General features: G+C 40.2%; 1 protein-coding gene across 2 annotated transcripts in view; it reads right to left on the reverse strand.

Annotated features, from left to right (window-relative positions):
- ITCH (itchy E3 ubiquitin protein ligase) overlaps positions 1-15,568 on the reverse strand; it is a 146,566-nt gene extending 130,998 nt beyond the window's left edge. For both annotated transcript variants that reach the window (XM_047069359.1, XM_047069360.1), the window contains exons 1-2: positions 15,484-15,568; positions 11,416-11,492 (exon numbers count right to left, since the gene is read on the reverse strand). The gene's annotated coding sequence lies outside the window, so the exon portion shown is untranslated. The remainder of the gene's footprint in view (positions 1-11,415; positions 11,493-15,483) is intronic.
- Between the last annotated feature and the right edge of the window lie 10,865 nt (positions 15,569-26,433).

The raw sequence follows: 26,433 nt of genomic DNA on the forward strand, positions 1-26,433 counted from the left end.
CTGCAACTGTAAACACTGAGTAGTCTCCTTTGGACAAGGCCACTTGACCATGTTCTCAAATCACCACTCAAGTGAAAGAGCTATGTATCAAAGCATGGGTTTTAAAAATTCTGTATTCATTTGCCATCCACTACTGTGAAGAATGGAGCCTCAATTCAGTTGAAAGTGGAACATGGAGGTGGTAACGGTTCTTGTGCATGCAACCAGTAGCCACACCACCCAGCTAGCTGGATTGAAAACTAGATCCTGCTCTCTGCAGTCACTGTAGCAGGGACTAACTAGAAGGAACAATGTTTAGATCCCATTCTCCACTAATGATAGCAAACGAACTGAACTTGGTGTATGAGTTCCTGAAGGAATTGTTAGAGGGGGGTAAGAGTTCTTTGGGTTGAGCTAAAAGGTATATACTCATTTCCATAACATTCTCAATAAGTGGGAATGAACTCAAACCCACGCATGATGCGGAAAAGTTGCCTTCTTATTTACTGGAAAAAGTTACGTTAGCAGAGAGAGATGTAAACCATTCCCTCTCCCCCTCAAAAGTGACACCTTGGCTCTGAACATCATGTGAATGATCTCAGATAAATGAAAGCTCCCTTCCCATTTTCCAACCAAGTGTATGGGTGTGGATCTAAAGCATATGCATCAAAAGATGATTATTTTATTCAAAGAGAAAACACAAAGGTATAACTTTCCTTTAAAAAAAAATTTTTTTTAACGTTTATTCATTTTTTGATAGAGAGGGTGTGAGTGGGGGAGGGGCAGAGAGAGAGGGAGACACAGAATCTAAAGCAAGTTCCAGGCTCTGAACTGACAGCACAGAGCCCAATGCGGGGCTTGAACTCACGGACCATGAGATCATGACCTGAGCTGAAGTCGGACGCTTAACTGACTGAGCCACCCAGGCACCCCCAAAGGTATAACTTCCAAGGTTCAATAGTATGACAACAGAATCTAAGGAAACTGGCACCAGAATCAAACTTTTAGCATTTATTTGCTGGTTTGAACTCTGTACCCACTACTTTAGAAGGTGGTTTTCCCTCTGTTCTCTCAAACAGCTAACAAATATTTTAATATTAACTACTATCACAAGTTATTTCCTGTTTTTGACTATCTACTGCTAGAGTTTCATGATTTGATATGCCACAATAAATATAACTACCATTGTGCTACAATAAATACTGCTCTCTTTTGCAAACAATGCTTGTGTGAAATTATACAACCTAATTACATATAAGGTTGAACTTCCTGGCTCCCAGGAAACTCTGGTTTCTGACCATCTCTTAACACCCATGAATTGCCCTCAAAATACAAGATCCTGATAGCCACCATCCCTCATCCTTCCAACAAACCTTTCTCAGATCATTTCTAAACATGATCTAAGAACTATCAAGTAAACTAGAGGCAATATTAATGAGTTACTGAGTAATATGTATGTATACACTATAAACAAATTTATACACATTTTTATTTAAAGGAGCCAAAAAGCATTGTTACTCAAATTGTATCAAAAACCCAGAAAAAAACCACATAGAATCATTTACATCCAAGGGCCCTAAGTAATTGTGGGGGGAGGGGAGAAGAGAAAACTATCATTTACCCATTAGTAAATAAATAGGATTATAAAAGCAGAGCCAATTCCATACTCCAATTTGGGTCTGTAGGTTTTCACCTTAGTATTCTATCCAAAGACTACTACCGCCTCTATTTTGACTCCAAAAAGACGCTAAATAAAACTATTATTTCAAAGAAGTCAAAATATCAAACACATCTTATTTGTTCTTGTAAGTAAGCAAATGGAAATCCAAGAAAGTTAAATGGATTGCCCAGTCAGGCAAAGATTTCTTACATGTGACAATAAAAGTACCACCCATAAAAGAAAAAATTGAAAAATTAAGCCTCATCATGGGAATGCAAGCTGGTGTAGCCACTCTGGAAAACAGTAAGGTTCCTCAAAAAACTAAAAATAGAGCTACCCTATGACCCAGCAATTGCACTACTAGGCATTTATCCACGGGACACAGGTGTGCTGTTTTCGAAGGGACACATGCACTCCCATGTTTATAGCAGCACTATCAACAATAGCCAAAGGATGGAAAGATCCTAAATGTCCATCGATGGATGAATGGATAAAGAAGATGTGGTATATCTATACAATGGAGTATTACTTGGCAATCAAAAAGAATGAAATCTTGCCATTTGCAACTACGTGGATGGAGTTGGAGGGTACTATGCTAAGTGAAATTAGTCAGAGAAAGACAAAAATCAGATGACTTCACTCATATGAGGACTTTAAGAGACAAAACAGATGAACATAAGGGAAGGGAAACAAAAATAATATAAAAACAGGGAGGGGGACAAAACAGAGGAGACTCATAAATATGGAAAACAAACTGAGGGTTGCTGGAGGGGTTGTGGGAAGGGGGATGGGCTAAGTGGATAAGGGGCACTGGGGAATCATTGTGGCACTAGATGCTTACTAATTTGGATGTAAATTAAAAAAAATAAATCAATAAATTAAAAAAAAATTAAGCCTCATCAAAATTAGGAACTTCTACTTTTCAAAAGACACTATTAAGATAATGACAAGATAAGCAAAAGCTGGGAGAACATATTTGTAAAATACATATCTGATAGAGGATATATCTAGAATTTACACAAAACTCTTAAAACTCAGTAACAACAATCCAATAAAAATGGACTGTCCAAAGTCAGAACAAAAGATGTGGCCCAAACCAGAGATCTCTAGCTTTGTTCAGTGTTCATGATTTAAAACCATGGTTCCAGGGCACCTGGGTGGCTCAGTCAGTTAAGTGACCAACTCTTGATTTCAACTACTGATTTTGGCTTAGGTCATGTTCTCACAGTTCATGAGATCAAGCCCATGTTGTCAGCATGGAGCCTGCTTGGGGTTCTCTCTCTCCCTGTTTCTGTCCCTCTCTCTCTCTCAGAATAAGCATTTAAAAAATAAATAAAAATGAAACCATGGTTCCTTAAAGGTGCCAAAAAGATAACAGGAAAAGAAAATATACTTATGTCATTGCTACACTTGAACTTACTCAGGTTTGTCCTTTTCAAAATTAAGATGTATATCAAGTCTAGGATCACTCCTAACCTCCTCTTGTCTAAAACAAAAACAAAAAACCCTAATAAATAGCAGTCTCAAAGTAAGTAATCCCAAATCATTACATAACAAAAAGTTAAGAAGTGAGAGGTGCCTGGCTGGCTCAGTTGTTGGAGCATGTGACTCTTGATCTGGGTCAGGGTTTTGGGTTCAAGCTCTGCATTGGGTGCAGAGATTACTTAAAATATTAAAAAAAAAAAAAAAAAAAAAAAAAAAGAATCACTGAGGGGCACCTGACTGGCTCAGTAAGTAGAGCAAGCAACTCTCAATCTTGGGGTTGTGAGTTCGAGCTCCACGTTGGGTATGGAGATTACTTTTTAAAAGGTGAATGAGATTGAAATGATTAAAACAGGAATTACAAAAAGTAAAACCCTTCTTTGGATACCTCAAGCTTACTTGTATTTTCTTAGGCAAACAGTAACAGCAAGCCTCTTAGACAAGAATCAAATTTCTTTTAATAAGAAATTTTCCTTCTCTAAAATGAAAATTTTTTTAACGTCTATATTTTGAGAGTGAAAGAGAACCCACACATCTGCAATGATGTGAGTGGGGGAAGGGCAGAGGGAGAGAGAGAATTCCAAGCAGTGCCTGCTACACAAGGGGCTCAAGCTCACAAATCGTGACATCATGACCTGAGATGAAACAGAGTCATGACGCTTAACCAACTGAGCCACCCAGGCGCCCCTCTAAAATGAAATTTAAGTAACACAGGGACTTCTTCGCCTAAAAGCATAATCTTTCATAAATGTTTACCCCACCAAGTAAGTTGTTAAAAGAGAATACAGAACTCCAAAACTATAATGAAGGCTTTGCCCCAATCAACCTTTACCTTTCCAGAAAGCCCTACTTTTAACCTTTTATCATCAAACATTTACTAAGGGCCTATACATTGGAGAGAATGGTTCTTGTTGCTTTGCCAACAACAGGAAAGGAGAAGAGCAGTAGACTCAGAAACAGAAAAGATATGGACAGAAGCCTATAAAATAATTAAGACACCAAATCCAAACAATCCAATTAAAAAATGGGCAAAGGACTTGAGTAGACATTTCTCAAAAAATATACTAGCAGCTAGTAAGTACATGAAAAGACAATATCATTAATCATTAGAGAAATGAAAATCAAAACTACAAAGAGATACCTATTCACTCATTAGGATGATTATTTAAAAACAAAACAGAAAATAACAAATGTTGGTTTAAGTGTGGAAAACAGGAATTCTTGTGCACTGCCAGTGGGAATTTAAAATGGTATAGCTGCTATGGAAAACAGTATGGTGGTTCCTCAAAAAATTAAACACAGAATTACCACACGATCCCGGAATTCCATTTCTAGGGATATACCTAAAAATACTGACTCAGAACAGCACCCACATTCATAACATCATTATTCACAATAGCCAAAAGGTGAAAATAAGCTAAATGTCCATCAACAGATGAATGGATAAAATGTGGTACACACATAAAAGGGAATATTAGCCTTAAAAAGGAATGAAATTCTGACACATGCTAACACATGAACCTGAAGACATGCAAAGTGAAACAAGCCAAACATAAAGGACAAATAATGTATGATTCCACTTACATGAGGTTCCTAAAATAGTCAAATTCTATACAGAGACGAAAAGTAGCATAGTGGTTACCAGGGGTTGAGGGAAGGGGAATGGTTGAGTTATTTTTTAATATGCACTGAGTTTCAGTGAGATGATGAAAAACCTCTTGAGGATGCACAATGGTAATAGCTATACAACAAAGTGAATGTACTTAATGTCACTAAACTAAACACTTAAAAATGGTTGGGGCGCCTGGGTGGCTCAGTTGGTTAAGCGCCCAACTTTGGCTCAGGTCATGATCTCACGGTCTGTGGGTTCGAGCCCCGTGTTGGGCTCTGTGCTGACAGCCTGGAGCCTGCTTTGGATTCTGTGTCTCCCTCTCTCTCTGCCCCTCCCCCACTTGTGCTCTCTCTCAAATAAATGTTAAAAAAATTTTTTTGTAAATGCTTAAAATGGTCAATTTTATGTCATGTATATTTTACCACAGTACGAAACAAACAAAAAATAATCAGGACGGATAAGTTCATCATTTTCATTGTTACTCCAGATGAAAATATCAATTTATATGGTAAAATAAACTTACAGGGCTGACTGAACATAAGCACTCCATTGTTTCATTCCCTCCTGAAACACCAGCAAAACAAAATAAAGAAATACAGTAAAAAACCCTCAAGGACAAAGACAAAGGGCAAGGAGATAACAGCAGATAAAAGCAACACTCTAGACAAAGAAAAGCCGTAGTAACTAAGTTCTGCACATTTCAATATATATATTGAATACAGTTTTTAATTAAGACCTGTAGTAAATATCTTTCCTCCAAAAAAAATTTAAGAACAGAAAAAGATAATCTGGGATTTCCTTTTGACTACTGACTTTCCACAGAAACAAATGCAGCTAATCCCTCTCTCGTGTTCCTTGCCTTCCCACTTCCAAAGCTATCTATAATTAAATGAATCACCTGGAAATCCCTTTCAATATTCAGAATAAATGAATTCCAAAAACTAGGTTAGACCATGCTTACAAAAAAAATCTCTTCTCCATAAATGAGACTTAGATTTAGCTCAAATCTATTCACCCTACTGCTGCATCTCTCTGACGGCAGCAACTTTTTGTACTTTTCAGAGGTTCGGTTCAGTACTTTTATTCATCAATGAGGGAAATATTGCTGCATCTCAAGTATTCTTAATACTCAGGCTACATCTAACATACTATTCAGCTTACTTACCAAAAAGCCTACTTATAATAACTACATTTGGCATTTTAGCCAAGGAATAACTTCCCTGCAACATGTCACAAAAATTTTCATGAGAAACTATAAACAAGCCAAAAGACCTAGTGAAAATAAAATCCTAAAAATCACTTTCTAAAGTTATACAGGATACACATTCCACCTTTCTACAACATTTATGTTTCTTTAAACATTCTAGATCATGAATTAATTATCATGTCAAGTTTCTGCAGCAAAATTCTGTATCTTTGCCACGAGCATGCTATTTGTCAGTGTTTCCAAACTTTGGTAAATACAAAAATTCCACGTATAAAGTCTAATGAAACTTAATAGCGGTTAACAGAGATCACCAAAAATCCAAAACTAGAAATGTGGTAAGCAGCTAAACTACTTTGTTTCCTCTTTTATCTATTCTACTTGTGCAAGCCAGGAAATCATAAGACTATGTATGTGATCCATCAATAAGGAGGCTGCTGGGGCTGAGAGAGTGATAAAGCAAGATCCATAACATGAAAAAGGAGGGATAATAGTATTATCTTCACGTATCCCAGTTTTTACAAAAGAATGAATAGGGGAAAAGCTTTCACAATTGGCCCTCTTTATCTACTGCAGGGTCCCACTGTCACAGGGTGACCCATATATATGCTTTTGTGTCTTATACAATCTTTTGTCCCTTCCTTTTCATTCCCACTATCACCTACCTCCCTAGCCTCGTCACCTTGCCTCCAGACACTACCAACCCTAGTAAATTCTGCAGACCTCAATATTACCTAATAAATTGCCATAAAATACCATTTTATCCTGTCAGTCAATAGGACTTAAGGTTATCCCAAAACAAGAAGTCTGGTCTTTTAACTTTTCCAAGCTTTCTTATATTACCAGGCCCACATACAGCCTCTTCAAACTAATCTAAACTCCAACTAATCTACTCACTGTACTACTACCATCTGAAGTCCATTCCGGTCTCCATACCTTTGCCCATTCTGAATTCCACTCTTAAATAACTTTCCTCCTCCTCTCTGCGTTAATGATTATTCTGCATACTTCTCATTCAGCCCTAGACTGCTCTGAGGTATTGCATGAACTGTTTTAAAACTTTATGTGGGTAAGGACTTTCTTCCCAGAAGGCAGGGAACATGGGTTATGATGCAAAAAGTCAAGCGCCAGAACAGAGGTTGCAAAGTGGCAACCCATAAGACAAATCCTACCCACAGTGGTGATTTGCTTGGCCCACAGTGTTTATATTATGATTTCAAAAGTTGCCAATGTTAAAAAAGTAAATAAATAAAAGGTTTCTCACAAAACCTAGATTCCCTGCTTCTGTTTAGAAAAAAAAGATATTCAGGCCACACTTGGTCCTGTACTCCCCACTAGGTCAATAGTGAGCCGATACTGAATTACACTTTTTTTAAATGTTTATTTATTTTGAGAGGGAGGGAGAGAGAGAGGGCACGCACATGAGCAGAGGAGAGTCAGAGAGACAGGAAGAGAGAGAATCCTAAGCAGCCTTCAGGCTGTCAGCACAGAGCCTGGAGTCTGCTTCAGATTCTGTGTCTCCCTGTCTGCCTGCCCCTCCCCTGCTCACACTTTGTCTGTCTGTCTGTCTGTCTCTCTCTCTCTCTCAAAAATAAACAAACATTTAAAAAAAAAAAAAAAGTTGGGACGCTTAACCAACTGAGCCACCCGAGAGCACCCCATGAATTAATGTATTTTTTATTGGTTAAAATGGTCAATTTTACCTTTAACTTTTTAAAAGGATAAACCAAAGGAGCGCCTGGGTGGCTCAGTTGAGCGTCTGACTTCAGCTCAGGTCATGATCTCCCTGTCCGTGAATTCGAGCCCCGTGTCAGGCTCTGTGCTGACATCTCAGAGCCTGGAGCCCACTTCGGACTCTGTCTCCCTTTCTTTCTGCCCCTCCCCTACTTGCTCTCTCTCTCTCAAAAATAAGTAAATGTTAAACACATTTTTTAATAAAATAAATAAAAAATTAAAAGGTAAGCCAAAGCTACTTAACAGCTACCTCATTAGAGGAACATGAATTCCCTAGTTCACTTAATCCCGACCTGATCATTATTATTTAAAATGTTCATTTAGCCCTTATAGGCATTTAAATTTACAATGCTCACCCTAGATAAGCTTACTTTATGAATTAATGAATTGAGACAATAATTTTAAGACAAGGTTGGTAGGAATGATAATAACAATAGCAACTAATACTTGAACCAACTATTGTGCAAGCAAAAATACATTATCTTATTTAATCCACACAACCATATATAGTAATATGCTATTACTATTCCCAGTTTACAGATGAGGAACTTGCCCAAAGTCATCCTCCAATGCATGGTAGAGCCAAAATTCAAAACCAAACTCCAGTACACATTGTTAACCCCTACAATATGATTCCTTTCGAGTAGCATCCTCTCCTCTGTGACTAACTGGATTCCCTGGAACAACTAATCAAGGCTAAATTATAGATCTTACTCTTTCTCTGAATGAATGACTAAGAAGCAAACCAAAGTCCACCTAAACATGCCATCCAGATGGCATTTGGATATTTTCCGTATCTTAAAAGAAAAATGTCTCTGTCACTGACAGAAAAAACGTCAGATCCAATAAAATATACATTTTCGCAGAAAGCAAGTATGTTATCAAACATTTCTGGAGTGTGGCAAGCTCAAATATGCATATGAATTCTTAGATTAAAACCATGAAGTGATGATACAGTATAAAACTTCCTGGGACAGAAGGGAAAATTAGGGTAAGCAGTTTCCAGATGTGAAAAAATACTCGAACTTTCTTGAGGGCAGGGACTGCTTTTTTTTTCAGCATGAGTCTCTACAATACACAGCACAGAGCAGCACTTAGCACATATTCAATTATATCAAAGGAAGCAAAAGACTAAAGTTAGTACTTTAAACTGCAATGCAGTGTGATCTTCATTATAGTATTTATCACCTTGCTTTTTATAATAATTACTGGTAAGGAGCACCTGGGTGGCTCAGTCGGTTAAGTGTCTGACTTCGGCTCAGGTCATGATCTCACAATCCTGGGATCCATGTCAGGCTCAGTGCTGGGCTGGGTGTAGAGTCGGCTTGAGATTCTCTCTCTCTCTCCCTTTCTCTCCGCACCTCCCCTCCATAAATAAATAAACATAAAAAAAAAAAAAAAAAAAGACTGGGTGAGGCCCCTGGGTGGTTCAGTCTGTTAAGCTTCAGGTCACGATCCTTCAGGTCAGAATCTCGTGGTAGATGGGTCCCTGCTGACAACCCAGAGCCAGGAGCCTGCTTTGGATTCTGTGTCTCCCTCTCTCTCTGCCCCTCCCCTGTTTGCTCTCTCTTTCTGTCCCTCTCAAAAAGAAATAAACGTTAAAAAATAAAAAGAATAGGGGGACCTGGGTGGCTCAGTCAGCTAAGCGTCTGACTTCGGCTCAGGTCATGATCTCACGGTTTGTGGGTTTGAGCGCCATGCTGGGCTCTGCGCTGACAGTTCAGAGCCTGGAGTCTGCTTTGGATTCTGTGTCTCCCTCTCTCTCTGCTCCTCCCCAAATTGTGCTAAGATAAAATAAAAATTTAAAAATTTTTCAATAAAAATAAAAAATTTTTAAAGAAGACTTCCATTTCTTTAAAAAAAAAAAAAAAAGATATTTCTAAGGCCTATCTTATATTGTGATATCAAGAAAGCCCTAAAAAATTAGTGAGTCAGCCCATGAAACACAAAATATAATCAAAGAGTGAGCTAGAAGAAAACTGAGAGATCATCATGTTCGATACCTTTAATAGACAAGTGAGGTAGCGGAGGCCCAGGGATTTAAGTGAATTGCCCAAGACTACAGAACTAAGTAACAAGTAATACCAAGGATAGAACCCAGGTCTCCTGAATGTTGCCCTAGTTTTCTTTCCACAAAGAACTATTCTGTGAGCTCAGGATGCAGTGGATACTTTTGGAAATATTTTAAAGATACTTGGTATGGAGAATGATCTTTCCCAACACATAACTTTTTGTGAGGTATTACATCACCATTAAAGAAATGAAAGCTGCCTTGTTCCTTTGCTGCAGATAACACCATCTCCTCCCCCCCTTTTTTTTTCGCTCTATGTATTTTTCATTTTCATGTATTTCCTTTCATTATTTTTGAGAATTCTTACCATGTCTTGTTTATCTACTTTCCCTCTTAGCCACTTCCTTTCCTACTATCTTTCACAAAGCTCCCCCTATCTCCTTCCTTTCTCTCCATAATTATAAAAAAGAACAGAGTAAGCACACATTTTTTAATAGCAATGGCCATGGACACCATAACAAGCAAATCATAGTCTTGGTCTCTAAGCATTTACAGGACAATCAACAAAAATATAAATCAACACAAAGGGTCACACAGAGGTATGAATAAACACTGATGTTTATGGTGAAGAAAGGAATCTAAGTATGGATAGGACATTTATATGAAGAGAAGTGGTAATGATAACAAAGAGCCGCAAGGTTAGAGTGAGGCAAGTGAAAGGGACAACTCTTTGTCTTATTCAGCTTTCTCACCTACCAATTCATTAGTTCTACTTCATTCACTCCTTATTCTCTTCCTGTTTGACTGTTATCATGCTCTACTTTTCTTTCTTATCCAGTAGTCTTCCTTTTCTCTCTCCTGATCCTTTAAAGTGAATTTGTCCTGTTCTCATGTTTTCCTTCTCAGTATTACTGCCAATTACTGTCCTTGTAGACTCAGGTAATGTCTTAAGTTGTAAATTCATTTTTTTCTAAAGCTTTAACTTGTATTATTTTATTTGAGCCTCACAACAATGTCAGAAAGGCAGGTAGAAATCAATACATCTATTTTACAGATATATAAACTGAGTCCAGGCAAGATTAAATAACTTGTCAAAAGTCAGTTTGTCAGTGGCAGAATCAAATCAGAACCCCAGACCTTTTCTTTCCAAGTCCTCTAATCTTTTTCCGCTTCATCATGTTGCCTTCTTTTTACTTACACTTTTTAACTGTACACCTGCACATATCTGGACAAGAATACGCAGAATAAATGTTTATAAAACAGCGCTAAGTGGGAAAAGTATATGTTCAAGAAAACTAGAAAAACAGAGAAGTCAAGGACGCCTGGTTTGGCTCATTCGGTTAAATGTCCAACTCTTGATTTCTGCTCAGGTCATAATCTGACATCATGGTCATGAGATCAAGCCCCACAGTACACTCAGTGCAGAGCTTGGAGTAGGCCTGGGATTCTCTCTCTCCCTCTCTCTCTACCCTTCCCCCGCAAATTCATTCTCTCTCTCTCAAATAAATAAACTTAAAAAAGAAAAAAAAAGTCAGAGCACCTAAAGTAAGGGCAAAGTGTGGCTCACAGGCTAATGCTTATAGAGGAGACTCGGTTTCAGATCCAAGTGGAAACTGCCTATTTCTTCAACATCCTCTTTCTCCTACCTCCCTCCCCATAGCAGTTATATGACCAGAGCTCACCCTCTGCACCATTCCTGCCCCCCAATCTCTTTCACAGGCCTGCCACCATACCTGAAGTTCTCACAGCTGGAGTCACTTCTTTGGGTTAAGGCGTTGTCTCCAGAAGGCCACTGTTAAATGCATGTTACCTGAGAGGGGAAGGAGGGTCCATTAACACGTTATTCCTATGGTTAAACATATCAGATTAGCAATGACCTTGGGAACCTGACAACACAATGTCTTTTTAAGTTTCATGGAAAAGGGGTACCTGGCTGGCTCATTTGGTAGAGCATGTGACTCTTAATCTTGGGGTCATGAGTTCATGCCCTATGTTGGGCACAGAGATTACTTGAAAAAAATAATAAAAGTTTCATGGGATAGATCATTGGGGGAGGGGGGATAGATAGTTTTTGATAGGGCAGGCAGGATAAAGTGAGTCAAGGGGAAAAGGACCCAAACATAGTATGGGGATGAAGTCCACCTGGCTATGATGTCTACATGACAAAATGAGGATGGCAATATAAGCATATACTCTAACTATTGGGGTCACTGTAAGGATGATCCCTGCAACTTGGAAGGCTCCTAGGGATAGGAAAAGAAAAAGCACTTCAAGGATCAGAGTATAGTCAGTTCTGAATGCAAAAGAGCTGAAGTGGCAGCACTTTTCCAAATACAGAGCACTGCTAAACAGAAGGAAGAACAGCTCCTAGTTAATGACTACTAGTTGTGAGGCTAGTTTCCAACCCAGTATTTTTAGCTGAGGGCGGATCTACTAACCAGATAATGCTGTAATTCAATTCTGCAAACCCCCCACCTGCTAATTTATATCGACTCAAAACTAGCTTCATGTACAGCTACAAAAACCAACATGCCTTTACTAAGCGCTTATTATGAGCCTAGAATTTGGCGAAATGCTGTAAGTATGAAAGAAAAGAAAAGAAAGAAAAGAAAGAAAAGAAAGAAAAGAAAGAAAAGAAAGAAAAGAAAGAAAAGAAAGAAAGAAAGAAAGAAAGAAAGAAAAAGAAAAAAGAAAGTCAGTCAGTTATATACTTTTGCCTTAACTCACATAAAGGAAACCAATCCCCAAACCTAAAACTGAGAGAATGGTGAGAAACAAGGAAGTGAAAAAAAAAAAACAGAAAACAAAAAAACCACAAACAGGTGACTACTTCCTATCAGTACTAACAACAAATGTCTTAAGTCAGAATAAATACAACAAAATTTACTTCTAGGCCAAAGTTCCTTGTCAAACTCTTACCTAAACAGTCAAGAGGCACAGGCTAGAAATACCCTTTTTCTTTTGGTCTGATACCAAAAGCTCTTTAGCAGCACACATTCATCTTGATAACACTGGAGAATAACAAACTAAGAGTTACAAAACTCAGTTCTACTTCTACCTCTAACTCTTAACTACTTTTAGGTAAATTATTTAACCTGTTTTGGATTTTTTTTTAAACAGAAAACTAATAGGTTGAACTAGTCTAAGGATGGCATATACCTGGCACATACATCTCCCACTAGATAACTGTGTCCACAGGAAGCATCACTAATCAATCATAACTCACTTTCCCAGAGAATACATATGACCCAAATCCTTCTCAATACCATGCTTCTGGCAGCTATTTCAAAGTTTGGTTGGTCCATAAACCAAAATATATTTGCCACCATGGACTAAATAGTCCCTGCAATCTCTTCCAACTCCAAAATTCTTATACCAAGTTTCTGAGTGTGAGAGAAAAACACTTCAAACAATCTTAGATCAATAGTGTTGATAGTCATAAATTTCAGTCTAATCTCCAAGCTCCCCTCCAAACTGCACCCAATCTGGTTCTAACTTTTCAAAAGTGCAAATGAACAATACATTCTCATACCATTAATATATATAACTTGGCAATGTTATTCAGATTTGCTAATGGGTTCTTTATACAGAACAAGAGTCTTTTACCCAGTCTGGCCCTAAAAATTCCTCATCCAAAAATATGGCAACAATAATGCATTAGTAAATAACTAAATCCAATCCCTTGATCATCCCCACAGCCTCCCTCCAAAATCAAGCCTTTTCACCTCTCAGCTAGACTTCTGCAATAGCCATTTTCCATCCTTTTACTCTCATTACCAGAGCAATCTTTCTACAACACATGTACTGAGATCACTTTCCCGTTTAAAATCTGAATCCACTGCTAACATAAAATTCGAGTTTTTTAGCGTCATGCTTAGAACTTTTCATATGGTTACCTCCTTTTACCTTTCTGACCTCATGTCCCACAATGCTCTCCTTCCCCATCCCACTCCCTGAACCCTTTTTCTCCTACAATCTTCTGCATTTACACACAGCATTGTGTTTCCACTGTCCTATCCGTCCTTTTCCCCACCCTTATCACACTCCTATTCATCATCTAAGACCCAATAGGACCAGGAGCAGTTCCCGTGACCTCCTGTGACCTCCTCGGCCAACCCCAGACAGAACTGGTCACCTCCTCTTCGGTCTCAAAGCTTTTTGAGAATTTCTTGGTAGGTCCACAGTACCGTTTGCCTCAGTGGTTCCCAAGATCAATGGAATTTCCTGAGGCATGTTTTAAAAAAAAAAAAATTCTTCAGGGCCAAAGCAGACCTACTAAATCAATCTCAGGAAAGGAGATCCTGGAATTTCTATTCTAATGGGCAAATTTGGGAACTACTGGTTTGTTTGTCTCTTCCAATAGATGAAAAGAATTTTTTAAAAAGAATTTAGAAATGATTCCCTCTAGAATACTGTGAAAAAGTATTTTGCGCTTGTTTTTTATTTCATATCCTTTCTGACTTGATTCACATACTGAACATGAAGGAATTATTTTTGGACTCACACCCAAAAAACTTACATTCTCTGTTTAAAAAAAGCAGTTGAATTTCCACCTTCATTTCTAATCTTAAGAATGAAGTAACTGTACCTCGAGTACATCTATGAATACACAGTGCAGGCTCTCAGCAATCTGCCATGAGAACTTTTATTTCAACTGAGAAATCCTTAGCCGATTTTGAAGGTAGAAATACACTGCCTTTACACTTGCTTAAAATCGAATTATATTAGTAATAGATGTGGGAGACCCTAACTAAGTGCAATGATAAGTGGCTGGCACCAGTGCCTCATGAATTTTCAAAGAAAAAAAAATCCCACTCTTCTTCCTCAACACTCACTCCCAAAAAAGGTATACTGAAGCTGTAGAACCATGGCAGAAAACGTAACAAGATTAAGATACGCATACAACCAACAAACTAGTTGAGTTGTTACTGGGACGTGAATTTCGGGTGGTTTGCACGTTCACCTTGTTACACCTCTTTAGGCCCAAAGTCTACCTTCAGCGCACAAACCCTGTGTTTCTCTTTAAGTCGTGGCCCTGGACTGCGTCTGAAAACTTGAGTTCCCCGCTTAGTTCCCCCTAAGTCACGTCCTCCTCACGTTTCGACCTTTAGAATACGTTCACAGCTACTTTTTTCTTTTCTCTGCTAAAGAAAAGGACACTCAAGGGGGAGGGCACTGACAGCTCCCACGTCTGCAAAACTCGACGCCGGGAGGTGCCGGACGGGGCAGCGGGCGCCGAAAAGGGCGCCCGGGCCGGGACCACCACGATGGGGGACAATGGAGGGAGGAGGGGAGTGGAAGAAAGAGGAGGCAGCCGCTATGCTGGGCCCGCCTCGCGACTGGGGGCTCCAAAAAGTCTCGGTAAGGCCAGCCGAGCGTCAGGTGGGCCCGGCCGCCGCCCCTCACAGGGCCACGTCGGCCGGAGCGGCCGCTGCCGCCGGGCCCGAGCGTAGGCCGGGCCGCGGGAGAGTGGCCCCCGGCGGGACTGAGGGGCGCGGGGCCGGACCCTGCTGGCGCCCGCCACGGCCCAGCCCTCTCACGACTTGACGCCAGCAAGGCGAGGGGCTCCCCCACGCCGCCGGCCAGACAGTGGCTCCTCCGCGCCTCCGGCCAACCCACCCCTCGGCCACTAGCCCGAGCTCCCCGCGCCCCCCACGGGCACCGGCTCCGTGAGAGCAGTGGTGGCTCTAAGGACCCCACCCGCGCGCCCGCACTCCTTCACCCCTGGTTCTCCTCGGACACTCTCATGCGGGCTACCCCCTCTACCCACAACTGCCCCCAGTCTGCCCGCGGGTGTTTACCGGGACTCGGGGCGGCGACGACTCCTCAGTCCCTCGACTAAGATGGCAGCCGGTCCCGAGCCCCGATCACAGCGACTAGAGCGAGTTGGCGGCCAACGCGCAGGCGCTCCGGCTCGGCAGGGATGTGGACCACAGGCCCCAGAAGGCCTTGCGCACCGGCCAGAAGGGTTGGCAGGAGCTGAGGAGTGCAGCTACATCGGAGTTTGCTCGCCTTTAGATGGGAGGGACTCTGGGATTGCTCCCAACCGCTCTAGGCGTTTTTTTGGTTTTTTTTTTTTTTTGTTTTTTTTTTAAAGCACCCTCCTTCCCCCAACCGCTAAAGATTGTAGCTGTGATTTCCAAACGCCAGTGTATATCAGAATCACCTGAAGTGCTTGTTGAAACTTTGGGGTCCCACCCCCAAAGTTTCTCTTTCAGCAGATCTGGGATGGGATCTAATTACTTGCATTTCTAACTCTGGTGTGCTACTGGTGGGGAATCACACTTTGAAAAACACTGCATTATAGTTTAGTTCTTAAGAAAGTACACTGGGGAGTTACACTGATTGAGTTTAAATCCTCCTTTTAACAGGGTGAGCTTAAGGATGATGAAAACATGTTACGGGTAAGTGATGCCAACGTGGCAGGTGTTCTAAGAGCTGACCAATAAGCATCTTTAAACCTTCTAACAAATCTTTGAAGAAAGTACATTATTCTCACTTTACAGATGCATAAACCAAGTCACAAGCTGGGTACCAACCCAGGCAGTCTAGCTTCAGAGTCCATCCGCTTAACTTCTTCATGAGTTTGTGAGAATTAAAAGGCTGTGCAAGTGGATTCAGAGACCCAGCTAAGTGCTTAGTAATTAGTGACCTTCGCTATTATTGTTTAGCCTATTTCCTTCTAATGAAGATATTTTACCATCTGGAAAGTCACTTTTGTTTCTCAAAGTGTGTTCAAATCTTTATGTCAGTGTCTCCTGCAATGGACTTAGGAGAGCTTGTTAATGGTACAGATTCCGGGACCCTACCCCATTTAGAATCTCCAGGGCAGTGGTTCTCAAACTTTAGTGCCCATCAGAATCACTTGAAGGATTTGTTAAACCATAGATTGCAGGGCCCCACCCCCAGAATTTCTGGTTCAGTAGGTCTGGGGTCAGGCCTGAGAGTTTGCATTTTTTAATTTTAGTTTATTTATGTATTTTGAGAAAGAGAAAGTGAACAGGGAAGAGGCAGAGAAAAAGTGAGAGAATCCCAAGCAGGCTCCCCACTGTCAGTGCAGAGCCAGATGTGAGCTCGAACTCACAAACTGTGAGATCATGACCTGAACTGAAACCAAGAGTCAGGCATTTAACCCACTGAGCCACCCAGGCATCTGAGAATTTGCATTTTTAACCACAGACCACACTTGAAGAATCACTGCTGTAGGACAGTGTTTTTCAACCTTTTTTAAATTATCATCTCTCTAAGGAATATTTTTAGACATTTTCCCCTAATGATCCCCATGAAATTTCAGTATCACAAATATACTGTATATCTATTAATGTATCATATGTATACATGTGCTTTTACATAAGCAAGCAAAAAAATCTTCCTACCCACAACCAATTTTTGTCATATTAAGAATGTATGCTCTGGGGAATGTGAATTTTTAAACTAGTGCCCCAGGTGATTCTTAACACTAGACAAGTTTGAGAAAGCTAGTGTCCCTTTAAGGTCTGAGATTTTTCTATGACCACTATGCAGAGAAGGAAATGAGTCTCAAGGAAATTAGATGACTGGTCCAAGATCACTCCATAGAGAACCAGGGATCCAATCAAAGTCCTCTGGCTCCAGATTCTGTCTTCATCTACAATTTTTAAAAGTATATAATGTTAGGCAAAACTAATCTGTGGTGTTTGAAGTCAGGATTATCCTTTGAGGAGAGGTAGCACCAGGAAGGAGACACAAGGGGGCTTCTCCAAGTTGGTAATAATGTTCTGTCTCTTGATCTAGGTGCTGGTTACACAAGTGTGCTCACTTTGTGAAAATTCACTGAGCTGTACACTTTTGGTTTGTGTATTTTTCTGTGTTTATATTGTGTATCAATAAAAGTTTACTTAAAGCAAATGTGCTTTAAATATGTATTCTTTTTTTCCCCAAAAATGCCTCTTTCTACTATACACCAAAGATTCTCCAACTTCAGGGTACATCAGAATCACCTGGAGGGCTTATTAAAACTCAGATTGCCAGGTATCAGCCCCAGAATTTCTGAGTCAGAAAGTTCTATTATCTAACCCAAGAATTTGTATTTCTAACAAGTTTCCCGGTGATATTGATGCCCAGGGATCACACTTTGAGAACCAGTGGACTATGCTATCCTATCTTGCTAATGCCAACAGGGTGGATTAGCTCTGATCTAGAAGCCGGTACCTAGCAGTAGTTAGTAATTTAGGCTTTTTCAAAGGCATATGGAACAAGAATCTAGTCCTGACTATCAACAATTTATGTTAGAGGTCTTAGGCAAGTCCTTTAACCTCAGTGTCCAAATCTCTAAATGGAAATAATAGATCCTACCTCCTAAGATGTTGTGAAGATTCTGGGAAATCTACAGTAGGTAGTTGGTGATTCTCCAAGAAGGAGCTGATTTGGTGAGGGCAGAAAATCCCAGTCTGGCCATTTCCTCATCTTGCATGCCATGTGGCTCTGGTTCCCAGGTTCCCTGATCCAGAAATCAGTCTAGACCTGGTCAGAATGCAGACCCTGTGGTTGATAAAGCCTTGAACCACCTACACCCTCCTTCTGCCTTGGACACCCAGGTCAGCCTGGGACAAAACTCAACCATGCTGGGGTAGGGGTAGGAAGCCTGGAGGAGGTCGCTACCAGCAAGGGAAGGAGTTTCCAGGCCTCTGGGGAAAGAAGGAGGGGAGGAAGCAGGATGCAGAGCTGGAAGGAGTGGGAAGAGAAACCCCAGCAGCCCACATGCAGCCTGTCATTTACTGGCTTTCCCTACAGAACACTGAGTCATGTTGCTGTCCCCCTCTTCCCTGAAGCCACTCTGCATTCAACTGCCAAAGGCAGGAGAAGACTTGAAAAGTGGCAGAGCTGTGCGTTGAAGAGAAGACACTAGGTGAAGCCTCTGTGAGCCTGAGATCTGGATCCACTTAAGACTTCATGGCTCCCTCATTTGCCCTCTTTAAAAATGTTTCCTCATAGCCCCTGGCTGCCTCAGTCAGTAGATCATGTGCCTCTTGATCTGGGGGTTGTAAGATCGAGTCCCGTGTTGGGTGTAGCAATTACTTAAAAATAAAATCTTTAGGGGTTGGCTCAGTCAGTCTTCTGAGTGTGTGACTCTTGATCTTGGGGTCATGAGTTTGAGCCCCATGTTGGGGGTAGAGATTTTTTAAATAAATATTAAAATTAATTAATTAATTAGTTAATTAATTAATAAGGGTGCCTAGGTGGCTCAATCAGTAAGCATCTGACTTCAGCTCAGGTCATGATCTCAGGGTTCGTGATTTCAAGCCCCACATCTGTTGAGCTTGAGCCCTGCTTCAGGTAAGCCCTGCTTCTCTCTCTCTCATTCTCTCTCTCTCTTTCTGCCCCTCACTCACTTGTGTTCTCTCTCTCTCTCTCTCTCTCTCTCTCTCAAAATTAAATAAGTAAAATCTTTAAAAAAAAAGGCTGTTTCCTCATCTGCAAAATGAGGTACACTAGTTCTGTCCCTAGTCACCTTAGTCACTTCCTCCCAAGTAGGGTTGCCAGATTTAGAAAATAAAAAGTTAGGATGCTCAATTAAATTTGAATTTCAGATAAACAGTGAGTAACTTTTTAGCATTAATATGTGACAAATATTGGTTGTAACATAGTTATGCTAAAATTATTTTCATTGTCTAAAATTCAAATTTGGGGTGCCTGGGTGGAGGCTCAGTTGGTTGAGTTTGATATTGGCTCAGGTCATGAGCTCACAGTTTGTGGGATTGAGACCTGTATCAGGCTCTGTGCTGACAGCATGGAGCCTGCTTGGGATCCTCTCTCTCTGCCCTTCCCCCGCTTGCATTCACCTGTGCGCACACATGCCCACAGTAGCTCTCTCTCAAAATAAGTGAACTTTAAAATAAAATAAAATTCAGATTTTACTGGACATCTCCATTTTATCTGGAAACGCCTATTCCCAGGGCCTTATACACTTTCTCCATTAGGGGTAGTAAACTTAAATTCCTCTAAGGGCCAGTAAGGTAAGATGAAAAATAACAGCCAATGTTTACTTTCTACATTGTAATTACCAAATGGAGTCCCAAGTGTTTTACATGCACTGTCTCACTGAATACTCCCAGCAACCTAGGTTGGGTGCTCAGTTTCCAAATCTATAAAATGGGAGTAGTAACATACCCTATCTTGTGGGTCATTATGAGGATTAAATGAGTAATGAGTATGTAAAACACCTGGAACAGTGCCAAGCAGGCACATAGCAAGCACTCAATAAGCAATAGCTATAATTTTTTCCATTATGGAGACTGGGAAACTGAGTCTCAAGGACACAAAGTAACCAGCACATGGTCACACATCTAGCAAGTAGCAGAGCCAGGATTTGAAGTCAAGCCTACAACACTGGCAACCAGTTTAAAGTGTTTAAAACTTTGTGTGTTCCATCAACAAGAAAATGGATAAACTGCGTTTAGACATTCATGGCAATGGAATACTACTAGGGAATTAAAGAATTACACAAAATAGATGTCTCAGACATCATGCAAAAAGAAAGAAGCCTTATATAAGAGTGTACAATTTATAATTCTATTTGTACAATATTCTAGAATAGGTAAAACCTAATCAATGGTGAAAAAAATCACAATAGTGGTTGCTTCTGGCAGGAGGGAATTTTTGGAGGTGTTGAAAATGTTCTCTCAGTACCTTGTTAGGGGTGTGGATTCCACGGTTGTATGCATTTGTCACAATTTAGTAGATGGTATACTTGAGATCTATGCATATCACTGTATGTAAAATTAACCTAAAAACAAAGGCAAATATTGAGCTCTAACAATAGGCATGTTGAAATGTGTAGAGGTAGAATGAACTCTGCAGCTTCTTTGAATCGCATCAAAGAGTAAGATAGATGGATGGAGGGCTAGATGAATAAATAAATACAAGACAAAGCAAATATAGCAAGCTGTTAACAACCATAGAATCTAGGTGGTGGATAGATGGATGTTCACTGCACAATTCGTTCAACTGTTCTATATGTTTGAAAATTTTCATAATAGGAGCATCTGGGTGGCTCAGTCGGTTAAAAATGCCTGACTCCTGATCTCAGCTCAGGTCATGATCTCACAGTTTGTGAATTCAAGCCCAGCGTCAGGCTCTGTGTTGGCAGAGTGGAGCCTGCTTGGGGTTCTGTCTCTCCCTCTTTCTACACCTCCCCACCCCTTGCTCTCTCTTCAAAATAAATAAACTTAAAAACAAAAAGGAAAATTTTCATAATAAAATGGTGGGTGGGGGGAAATTCTGTACAAACAAAGTGCAGTCCACCTTCAGGGCTAGATTTGTAACCCTTGATTCATTCCCAGGCATCTCCATCTCCCACTTGTTCCTCTTTTTTTTTTTTTTTTTTTCTTTCTTACATAGGCTCCATGTCCAATTTGGAGCTTGAACTCACGACCCTGGGATCAAGAGTCACATGCTCTACTGACTGAGCCAGCCAGGCAGCCCTGTTTGTTTCTTTTGAACTACAAACTGGCATGATTTTATTTCCAAAATTCCTCTCTCATCACTTCTATACCAATATTCCTCTTAATTGTGTTCCAGTCCCCTCCCTACTATTTACTTGCTGTATTTCTTGGGATCTCTGGGCCTCTGCTGACATCTGAAAACTGGGGTCACATGTCTATTTTATCAAAAGGCAGCAGACTGGACCATTTAATCTCTCTTCCCAACCATAAATTCTTCAAGGACAAAGCCATGGTCTTATCCATCCCTGTATTTCCTCTGGCATATAATAACATCTTAAGGATGCTCAGGAACTGCTTGGAAGAAAAATAATTTGTAAATTGTGAAAGGAGACAGAGACATACTGAGTGCCCACTGTGTGTCCTGAACTAGATATGCCAATATTGATCCCCAATGAGGTAGAAGGCATTGTGATTACTAATTTTATAGAGGTGGAAACAGAGGTCAGAATGCATACAGAATGCAAGAAACAGACCTGATATTTCAACCTAGGACTGTGTCTTTCATCTACTTGACAACTGTCTCATCTTGAATCAGTGTAAAAAAGAGACTCTGTGCTTCTCTGTCCTTCAGATTTTCCATACTGAATATAGAAGTGGAGAAAAAGTTATAAAAATAAATGCCCATAAGGAGCTCCAAGCACCTCCTCCTGCAATTTTGGGAGAACTGACATTCAGATGAGTGATTGCAGGACTAAAGAACAACATTGGGTAATAAACAGCATGTCAGAGCTTCTACTCCTATTTATTATCCCCAGTTCTCTCTTTTCTTGTTCTCCTCCTAGTAAAGCCCTACTGACCTATGTCTACAGATTGCAGATCAGAATTATTTCTTGCCTATAGTACTCACTAGAAATGTCTATCTTAAACCAGAAGTTATATCTTTTTCAAAAAATTAAAGTCATGCATACAATTCCTCAGGCAAAGATAGAGTCAGGCAACAAGCATCCAGGTCACCTTATGCAAGCTGGAAAGTATCAGACCAGAAACAATCCTGGGAATGTTAGAACTCAGCCTTCGTTGATGCAAACTTCTGGCAAAGGTTGCAATTAGATATATGGGGAGTGTGACTGTTTTCAGTCCTTGAGAACCTTCTAAAGTTGGAGGAAAGGAAGGGAGGTCCCACAGGTCCAGTCACCTGTGTTTCGTGGTAATATACGGTAATATATGCTGAAACAATATATAGCTAATACATTGAGCTAATATATTTCACAATAGTGCTTAGGATGTGGCTGAAGTAGAAATTTAGCAAAGTAAAGCTATGAGATGCTATGCTTTCTTTTTTTAAGTTTATTTATTTATTTTGAAAGAGAGAGTGAGTGTGAAGGAGGGGCAGAGAGAGAGAATCCCAAGCAGGCTCTGCACCAATTTGGGGCTCGAACTCACAAACCGTGAGATCATGACCTGAGCCAAAATCAAGAGTCAGATGCTTAACTGACTGAGCCACCCAGGTGCCCTGAGTTGCTATGTTTTCATTATTAGACTTGCTTATAAAAAAAAAGTTTGATATCTCAGTTGTGATAGCAAGGGTGTGAGAAAACAGCCATGTTCACTGCTGGTTAGCATGATGCCAGTTGTGTTTTAGGAAGACAATTTGACCATATCTATAGAAATTAAAAATACATATGTCAGGATATCCATATGTAAAAAGATGAACTTATACCCCTATTTTACACCATACACAAAAAATAACTCAAATGGATCAGAAACCTAAAAAGAAGAGTCAAACAATAAGACTCTTAGAAGACACTGGAGAAAAATCTTCCAGATCTTGGGTTAGGAAAACATTTCTTAGATATGACACAACAACATTTATCTATGCAAAATTTTTGATATACTAGACCATCAAAATTCAAAATTTTTGTTTCAAAAGGCACCATTAATGAATTATTCAATTTTATTTTTTTTACTATTATTATTTTTAATGTTTATTTATTTTTGAGACAGAGAGAGACAGAGCATGAATGGGGAAGGGTCAGAGAGAGAGGGAGACACAGAATCTGAAGCAGGCTCCAGGCTCTGGGCTGTCAGCACAAAACCCGACACGGGGCTCAAACCCACGAACTGTGAGATCATGACCTGAGACGAAGTCGGACGCTTAACCGACTGAGCCACCCAGGCGCCCCTCAATTTTATTTTTTTAAGATTAATTGATTGCGGCACCTGGGTGGCTCAGTCGGTTAAGCGTCCGACTTCAGCTCAGGTCATGATCTCACGGTCCGTGGGTTCGACCCCCGCATTGGGCTCTGTGCTGTCAGCTCAGAGCCTGGAGCTTGGTTCAGATTCTACGTCTCCTTCTCTTTGCCCCTCCCCCACTCACGCTCTTTCTCTATCAAAAATGAATAAACGTTAAAAAAATTCAAAAAAAATTAATTGATTGATTGACTGATACATGTAATCTCTACACCCAACATGGAGCTTGAGCTCATGACCCCAAGATCAAGAGTTGTATGCTCTTCCAACTGCACCAACCAAGCATCTTGTTTAATGTTAAATGGGTGATTTTATGTTTTGTGAATTTTGCCTCAATAAATTTTTTTAAAGATACCATTAAAAAACATTAAAAATTTTTTTAATTAAAAAAAGGCTGGGCGGGGGGGTGTGTGCACCTGGGTGGCTCAGTTGGTTAAGTGCCTAACTTTGGCTCAGGTCATGATCTGCAGTTCGTGGGTTTGAGCCCTGCATTGGGCTCTTTGCTGACAGCTCAGAGCCTGGAGCCTGCTTTGGATTCTGTATCTCCTTCTCTCTCTGCCCTTTACCTGCTCACACTATGCGTGTATCTCTCTCAAAGATGAATAAACATTAAAAAAAATTATTTTTCAAAGATACCGTTAAGAAAATGAAAGATAGGGGTTCCTGGCTGGCTCAGTCGGTAGAGTGTGTGACTCAAGATCTCAGGATCATGAATTCAAGCCCCACATCAGGTGTGGAGCCTACTCAAAAAAATAAAAATAACGGGTGCCTGGGTGGCTCTGTCAGTAGACTGTGCGACTCTTGATCTCGGGGTTGGGGGTTCAAGCCCACGTTGGATGTAGAGATTACTTTAAAAAATTAAATCTTAAAAAAAATTAATGAAATAGAAGTGCCTGGATGGCTTCGGCGGTTAAGTGTCTGACTTCGGCTCAGGTCATAATCTCATGGTTCTTGAGTTCGAGTCCTGCATCAGGCTCTCTGCTGTCAGTACAGATCCCACTTCAGATCCTCTCTTCTCCTCTCTCTCTGTACCTCCCCTACTCATGCTCTCTCTCTCTCAAAAAAAAAATTATAAAAATAGGTCAACACTCTCTTTAAAAAAAAGAAAAAAGAAAAGAAAAAATGAAAGATAAGCTACAGACTGGGAGTAAATATTTCTCAGAATACATAAATAATAAAGGATTTGTATCCAGAATATACAAAGAACTCTCAAAACTCAATAATAAGAAGATAAACAACCCCATTAAAAAATGAGCATTTTAGGGGGTGCCTGGGTAGCTCAGTCGCTTGAGAGTCAGACTTTGGCTCAGGTCACGATCTCTCCGTTTGTGAGTTTGAGCCTTGCATCAGGCTTCCTGCTGTCAGCGCAGAGTCCACTTTGGATCCTCTCTCTCTCTCTCTCTCTTTCTCAAAAATAAATAAAACATTTTTTAAAATGAGCATTTTTACCAGTTCACCAAAGAAGCTACAGGATTGACTAATAAGCACATGAAAAGATTCTCAACATCATTAGTCATTAGTGAAATGCAAATTAAAACCACAATGACATGCCATTTTACACCCACTAGAATGGTTATAAGAATAAGAATAATAATAATAATAATGAAAAAACAAACCATGACAAACAGTGGCAAGAATGTGGAGAAACAGGAAGTCTCATGCATTGCTGGTAGGGATGTAAAATGGTACAGACGCTTTGGAAAACAGTTTCTTAGTTTCTTAAAAAGTTAAATATAAATTTATCACATGACCCAACAATTCCACTTCTAGGTATCTACCCAAGAAAAATGAAAATATATGAACACCAGTGACTTGCATGTAAATGTTCACAGGAGCATTATTCATAATAGCTAAAAAGTGAAAATAAAAAGAAACAATTCAAATGTCCATTAATCGGTGAATGAATAAAAAAAAATGTTATAGCCATACAATGGAACACTATTCAGTCATAAAAAGGAATAAGTTATTGATACATGCCATGCTATGTCATGAATGAACCTCAAAACATTAAGCTAAATGAAAAACCCTGCACAGAGGAGGTCACATCTTATACGCCTCCATGGTAAGTACATGAAATGTCCAGAAAAAAGCAAATCTATAGAAACAGAGAGCACGGGGCACCTGGGTGGCGCAGTCGGTTAAGCGTCCGACTTCAGCCAGGTCACGATCTCGCGGTCTGTGAGTTCGAGCCCCGCGTCAGGCTCTGGGCTGATGGCTCGGAGCCTGGAGCCTGTTTCCGATTCTGTGTCTCCCTCTCTCTCTGCCCCTCCCCCGTTCATGCTCTGTCTCTCTCTGTCCCAAAAATAAATAAACGTTGGAAAAAAAAATTAAAAAAAAAAAAAAAGAGGGGCGCCTGGGTGGCGCAGTCGGTTAAGCGTCCGACTTCAGCCAGGTCACGATCTCGCGGTCCGTGAGTTCGGGCCCCGCGTCGGGCTCTGGGCTGATGGCTCAGAGCCTGGAGCCTGTTTCTGATTCTGTGTCTCCCTCTCTCTCTGCCCCTCCCCCGTTCATGCTCTGTCTCTCTCTGTCCCAAAAATAAATAAACTTTGAAAAAAAAAAAATTAAAAAAAAAAAAAAAAAAAGAAACAGAGAGCAGATAAGTGATTGCCTGGGTTGGGGTATTAGAATGGAAATTAATTGTAAATGCCCATGAGGGATCTTACTGGAGTGATGAAAATATTCTAAAAAGAAATTATGATGATGGTTGCACAGCTCAGTAAATTTACTACAAATCATTGAACTGTACCTTTAAAATGGGTGAATTTTACGGTATGTTAATTATACCTCTTTAAAGTTGTTTTAAAAACCACATATGCAAAAACAAAAACAAAAACAAAACACACACACACAAAACCCCACATATGCCAGTTGCTCCAGCAGATAACATCTCTAGGAATTACAGATAAATATGCAATGAGCAAAATAGCAGCTGAATCTTGTTATTTATCTCAACATTGTTTGTACTAGGAAAAAACTGGAAAAAAGGTCCATCATTAGGGAATGAGATAAATCATGGTAATGGAAAACTCTGAACCTTAAAAAAAAAAAAGCAAGGGAGATCTATATACACTGATAGGA

Source organism: Lynx rufus, unplaced genomic scaffold (genome assembly GCF_022079265.1).
Source record: "Lynx rufus isolate CCGP_SWC_20201006 ecotype Redwood Valley unplaced genomic scaffold, mLynRuf1.p SCAF_8, whole genome shotgun sequence".
NCBI lineage: Eukaryota > Metazoa > Chordata > Mammalia > Carnivora > Felidae > Lynx > Lynx rufus.